This window comes from Podarcis erhardii, assembly GCF_964252035.2.
Source record: "Podarcis erhardii genome assembly, chromosome: 12".
In the NCBI taxonomy this organism is placed as follows: Eukaryota; Metazoa; Chordata; class Lepidosauria; order Squamata; family Lacertidae; genus Podarcis; species Podarcis erhardii.
The window spans coordinates 21,361,873-21,367,872 of record NC_138513.1 but is presented as its reverse complement, the minus strand read 5'-3'; the positions used below and the strand labels follow the sequence as shown (position 1 = coordinate 21,367,872).

Below are 6,000 nucleotides of genomic sequence, written 5' to 3'. Positions count from 1 at the left end.
AGCACCTTAAAGACCAACTAAGTCAGTTCTTGGTATGAGCTTTCGTGTGCATGCACACTTCAAGAAGTGTGCATGCACACGAAAGCTCATACCAAGAACTGACTTAGTTGGTCTTTAAGGTGCTACTGGAAGGAATTTGTTTTGTTTTGACTATGGCAGACCAACACGGCTACCTATCTGTAACTAATTCTTTGTTGACCGTCACAGCACCTGCCGCATATGGCGGGGGAGAAAGGAGTGTGGCTTCCTTCTTGTCCGCATGGCGAGAGGGTGCACGGAGCTCTTCCCCTGCTGCGAGCTCCCTCAGTAAACGTGCATAAGATCGGGGGGGTTGCAAGGCAACCAAGCCCCTTTCCTGCGGGTTTAAGCGGGGTTTCCCCCAGGCCGCCTTGGCGTTTCCCTTCCTACACGCGCGCCGCTTTCAGACAGGCCCTGAGGCGAGCAGAAGGGAACTTGAGCTTTAGGCGGGAACCGCCTCCCCGGGCAGGCTCCGGCCTGGGGCCTCAGCGGCCGCCCTGGTTGGCCCAGGAGAAGGGCGGAGTTCAGGAGGCGGAGAGGCGCGGCGAGGCGAGCGGGGCCCTCTTGCTCCGGAGTGAAGTCCACTTCCTTGCGGGGAGGGGAGCTGCGAGGGCGACGGCAGCAGCAGCAGCAGCAGCAGCAGAGAGTGACCTGGGACGGTGCGTGAGCCTGGAGAAAAAGGAGTGAAGAATAAGTTTCTTTTAGGGGCCTTGCGAGCCCCACCCGAGCTAGCAAGGCGGGAAGTTTAGGGCGCCGCTTTTTGTCAGTCTCGCCTGCTTTGTTTGGTAGGAACTCGGCTCTCTCCCCGCCCAGGGTTTAATAAAAGGGCGCGAAACCCGGTTGAAGGGTCCCCGGCCCCGCTGCTCGATTCTCTTTGTCAGGCAACTAGTCCTTGAATCCTCTCGGATATATATGCGGGGTTGAGGCCTTTCATTGTCACTAGCTGAATGGCGGTGAGCGCAGGGATCTCATCGTAGTGGACTTTGGGTCGTACTTTCCCCCTCCTTTTTAAAACCTAATCTGGAATTGCAGACCCTAGTTCTGTAATGAGTCACCACTGAGATTGTTGTTAGTTTGTTATGAACCTGCAGTCGTCATAAGCTGCTGTTAAGATATTGTAAGAATCTGGATTATTGTATCAAAGTGCTTTGTGTTTGTTCCTCAAAAGCACTACTTAGAATTTATGCTGTAACCCACTGTAACAGGATTGGGGTGTGTGCGTGTGTGTAAGTGTAAACTCTTTTATCATTTTACCAGTCCTGCCCCCCAAAAGTAATAAAAGCATGCAACTGATGAAAATGTAGTGATCGAAATGTGGGTGACTATAAGTGATTATTTGCCAAGCGGTCCCTACTCCTGCCAACCTAGCAGTTTGAAAGTACATCAAAGTGCAAGTAGATAAATAGGTACCGCTCCAGCGGGAAGGTAAACGGCATTTCTGTGCACTGCTCTGGTTCGCCAGAAGCGGCTTAGTCATGCTGGCCACATGACCCGGAAGCTGTACGCCGGCTCCCTTGGCCAATAAAGCAAGATGAGCACCGCAACCCCAGAGTCGTCTGCTACTGGACCTAATGGTCAGGGGTCCCTTTACCTTTACCTAATTCACAGTGGAGTAAGAAAGTAAGTGGTATTGTCGTGCCCAAGTAGTGGAGGCAGACCCAGCTCCAGGTTTTTGTCCCTACCTACTTATTTCCAATGTCCTTCCCTTTCTCCCTGTGGCTGTCCTCGTTCTTTCTTCATGGACCATCTTGCATGCTTTCTCTTGCATGCCACCCATTCATTGTGGTTCTCTTCCTCCAACTTTCCCTCAGTCCTTTTATGCTCGTCTGCCTCAGCTATTCCCCCAAGTTGTGTTGCCTGCCAGCGGCATTTTGAAGCCACTGGTGCTGCTGCAGCCACCCCACTTTCTTGCCAGCTGAAGCTCTTGGGTTCCCTGCCAGGGCAGATCTGCTGCTTCACAGCCCCTGCAGGTGATGTTAGGAGCCAGTGCTGAGACCCACAGCAGCCTTTCATTGTCCCCATTATCTGTTCAGGCTTTGGGATTGTCCAGAGCAGCAGACTACTTACTGGACATGATGAGTTAGGGTAATTCTTGCAGTTGAACATAGCTGGGATTTGACAAACTAGCTGTCACTGACTATAGCCCCATGGTTTGCCTGGAATAGATGGCTGCCTTTCTGTCCTGGAAAGCGATGACGTTGGTAGGATAGGCAGGGTTTTCGCAGAATGCAAGATCTGGTAGCTGAATTATGGACACACTCTGAGTCACATGAAGATGAATGGTAGTGTAATGAACAAAGCTGCTTGCTATTATTAATGATTTTGTAAGTACTCGTATGTCAACAACAGGTTTTGCGTCAGGACCAAATGCTTCTGTTCTAGCTAGCACTTCTTCAGTTTCAGCCACCATGAGAGTCGGAGGTGCAGATAAATGGAAAAGCTACAACCTTGACTCTTTGATTGAATGCTGCCCTTGTGGATAACATTGGGAAACAGGTGCCCTGACTAGACTAGATATCTACCATTGTCATCTTTTTGTATATAGATAACGTGGCCCATAAAATCGATATCCTATGACATAAGATTAAGAGCTGTTCTGATGTCATGCTGTCTTTCCTGGGAGTGCTTTGGGAAGAATTTCTCTTAGAATAATGTTTTGGAAAGCATTATGTTGGAACTGGAAAACCAGTATTATTATCATCATTTTAATGTTTCCCATGAGTATTCCATGCAAGTTATTCTAAAAATGTTTGTCTGTAAAGGCCCTGAGAGCTCCAGAATTTGAGGGAAGTTTGAACCAGTTGATTGCTGTGCCTGTTGTCTAGAATAGGAGGGAAGCAACAATGAGAGCTGAAGGACAGAAGCAAAACATATTGGGTTTGTTGGACAATCTGTAATTAAAATATACTGTGCACAAATGTGTGCCTGAAGAAAATTAATAATAATAATGCTAAAGTGTTTAATGTTGTAATAGATCCTAAAACTAATTCTGAAGGGCCTCTTAACAATATCTGCTGACCCCAGCCAGTAAGTTGGCAGGGTGGTGGTATGCAGCCCAACAGGAGCTGGCCCTGATGTTGTCTGTGCCTCCCTCTGTCCCTCCCTTCCTCCTCACAGTGCAGGGCAAATGGTGTCTTCGCAAAATTGATTCCATGCTCTCACCTGATTCTCAGCCCGAGGAGCAATAACAGAGGTGGCTGTGGAAGGTGCAGTGAGCAAAACAATTCTTGTCACTCCTCAGAGAAGGAAGAGACGTGGTTGTGGCAAGGGACTCCCATCAGAGGGGGACAGAGGCAACAGTGTTTGGAGGATTGTTTCAGTTGTCTCTACACGAATGCACAGAGCATGGGAAACGAGCAAGAAGAACTTGCATTCCTGAAACCTGGTGGGATGATAGTCATGAATGGGATGTAGAAACAGAGGGGTACAACGTGTTCCAAAGGAACAGATCAAATAGGAACAGGCAGTTCCTTTTCTTTTACCTTGATTCCCCCTACAGCTTTTGTGATCCTTTTCGATTTTCTGTCCTAAGCTGTTGTCTGATCACTGCTTTCAAGAGATTAAGTCTGCAATCCTCAACAAGCCCCACTGAACACAGTGTGGGACTTACTTCTGAGTAAACACAAACAAGATTGCACTATGTGGCTATGCTTCAGGGATGGTGGAAACAAAACTTGTGATCTGGACTTTTGTGTTTTCCTGTCAAGTGGTGTTGTATTAAACAGGCTATATAAATGTCAATTGTTATTATTAATCTCTTTCCTACATTAGAAGATTTAATGGACATAATGTTTTCCGTAGTGACACCATTGTCACAATCACTTCTGCTGTTTTAATTAGAGGTGGCAACAGTGGCAGTCAGATGTTTAATTACATTTTGTAAAGGTGACCAGAATTAACTCATAAAATTAGCGGCTAATGCAGTGCACACAAAGTTGACTGCTTCTGACCATAGTTAGGAAGAAGAAAATAGTGGTCACGAAGTCCATTAGAGAAGAAAAATCCAGGATGAGTGTTGTGCCAGAGAAGAAAATGGAATAAGAAGCCATTTGAAGGAACTGAATCAATTTGTTTCATTATCTGATTCAGTGCAGATCTTCTTGCTGGCTCTTAATTTTTTCAAATGACTCCATGTTATTCTTTGGAAACCTAACATGCTGTCCCAAATAGCCAGCTGTTAGCATTACCCACAGGAATTAAATATTAAACCACAAGCAAATAATTCATTGTTTGTTTGAATTGTACTATCTCAGTCCAGCTAAGAATTCAGAGAAAAGTTTCTAACTTATCTTAGGAGGAAATAAATTTGTGCCATCTTGATTTCTATAGCCAAATATATTTTCACTCTGAGTGTTACCATTTCTTTGCTACTTCTGGTTCATTTGGTTGTTAAATTGATGCAGTCCTGCTAAAGAGAACCTTCAACTATTCTGGCTAAACCAGATCTGGGACTCATTGTCTCTCTTCCCGGTCAAAAGGAACTCCGCAGGTGTTTGAGAGAGTGAAATGTTTCAGTTTATGACAAAGCGTGAAATGTGATATATCTCTTCGCAGCTGGTGTGCTTTCTGCCATTCCGCTGCAATCCTACAAAAGCTTGGGAGGATTGTAGGATTGAGTTCCCTTGAACTCAGTGGGACTTACATTTGAGTAGATATGTTTAGCCTACTTTCTGCTGAATATTACTCCAGAATTGCACATCTTAAATCAACTTAAATCCAGCCAAACATAATCTAACAAATAGGATGCAGAAGAAGGAATTTCAGTTGTAGCTTAGTCTATCTGCTGAAAATACCCTCTTGTCTACACTATTAGAGTTGCAGGAGTCCTGTCTTTGGCATCTGGACATCCTACCAATATCCCCCTTGTTTTTGCAGTCCCAGCAAAAAAATGGAGTTATTTAATTTACTATAAGGGTGGTGAGAACATAGGAAGCTGCATATAATGAGAAAGACCAATTTTCCAACTAGCTCAATGGCGTTAATCCTGATTTCCAATGGCTCTCTAGGTTTTCAGATCAGAATCTTTCCCTGCCCTACCTGTAGATGCAAAAAAATTGAACGAGGCACTTTCTGCAGGTGCTGTACCATTCGGTTTCAGCCTTTCCTCTGCTTTGGGTTTAGGGAAACTCTCTGATAAGGTTATGTCCCTGTGGCTCAGAATAAATAGAAACAGTAAGCCATGTTGTTGTTTTGCAGCCTTTATAGTTGTTGTTGTTGTTTTGCAACCTTTATAGAAATCTCTGGAAAGAATTGCTTGATCCAGTAATCATTTTGTATCCTAGAAGGATATGTGTACTTTATGTTTACCCCAACCTTTCTTTCTGATACAAATAAGTTTATTACAGAAACTGTAGCAAAATTCCTGTTGAGAGCAAGAAAGATGCAAGCTACAGCTGCATCCAAATAAATGTAACAACTGTGTCTTACCCATCAATAGATTTTTTGATCCTGTATCTCATTTGTGCATGTTAACAGTTACAGAAGTTTTATTTGGAGGCCTGTTGGCTGGTTCAATAAATGTGTTGACAGGTTGACTTTACCCCATTTCAGGGGCTCCATTTGGGTTTGTTGGATGTGATGAGCAGCTTGCTCATTCACAAGCGCTCAAAAGTTCCTACTTTACCCCTTCCCTTCTCCTGGCTGTGCTGTGGCAAGAGCAACAAGCCACAAACTGTGACTTGTTGATGTCATCCAATTGCAGCTTGTGGTTTGTTTGGGGGGAGCCTGGGTTTGGGCATCATGACAAGGCTTGTAGTTTGGTCACGGTGCGGTTCTGGCAGGAGTAGGAAGCAGGGAGTTCTGAGAAGGCCTGCAAATTTGGATTGGCTTTAAGGAGAGACAGAGAGAAACTAGAACTATGGGAGTACAGGCATCCCTCTACTTATGCGGAGGTTACTTTCTGAACCTCTGTGAGCATAAGTGAAATCTCGTAAAGTAGAGAGCTTTAACAGGGATGGTGTGCTAGAAGAAGAGAGAAAGAAA

General features: G+C 45.0%; 1 protein-coding gene across 2 annotated transcripts in view; it reads left to right on the top strand.

Annotated features, from left to right (window-relative positions):
* Positions 1 to 551: 551 nt before the first annotated feature.
* Positions 552 to 6,000, top strand: part of PTER (phosphotriesterase related) — a 28,293-nt gene continuing 22,844 nt past the window's right edge. The window contains exon 1 of one of the 2 annotated variants that reach the window (XM_081833824.1): positions 552 to 681. The gene's annotated coding sequence lies outside the window, so the exon portion shown is untranslated. The remainder of the gene's footprint in view (positions 682 to 6,000) is intronic. The other variant, XM_081833823.1, reaches the window with a different exon arrangement.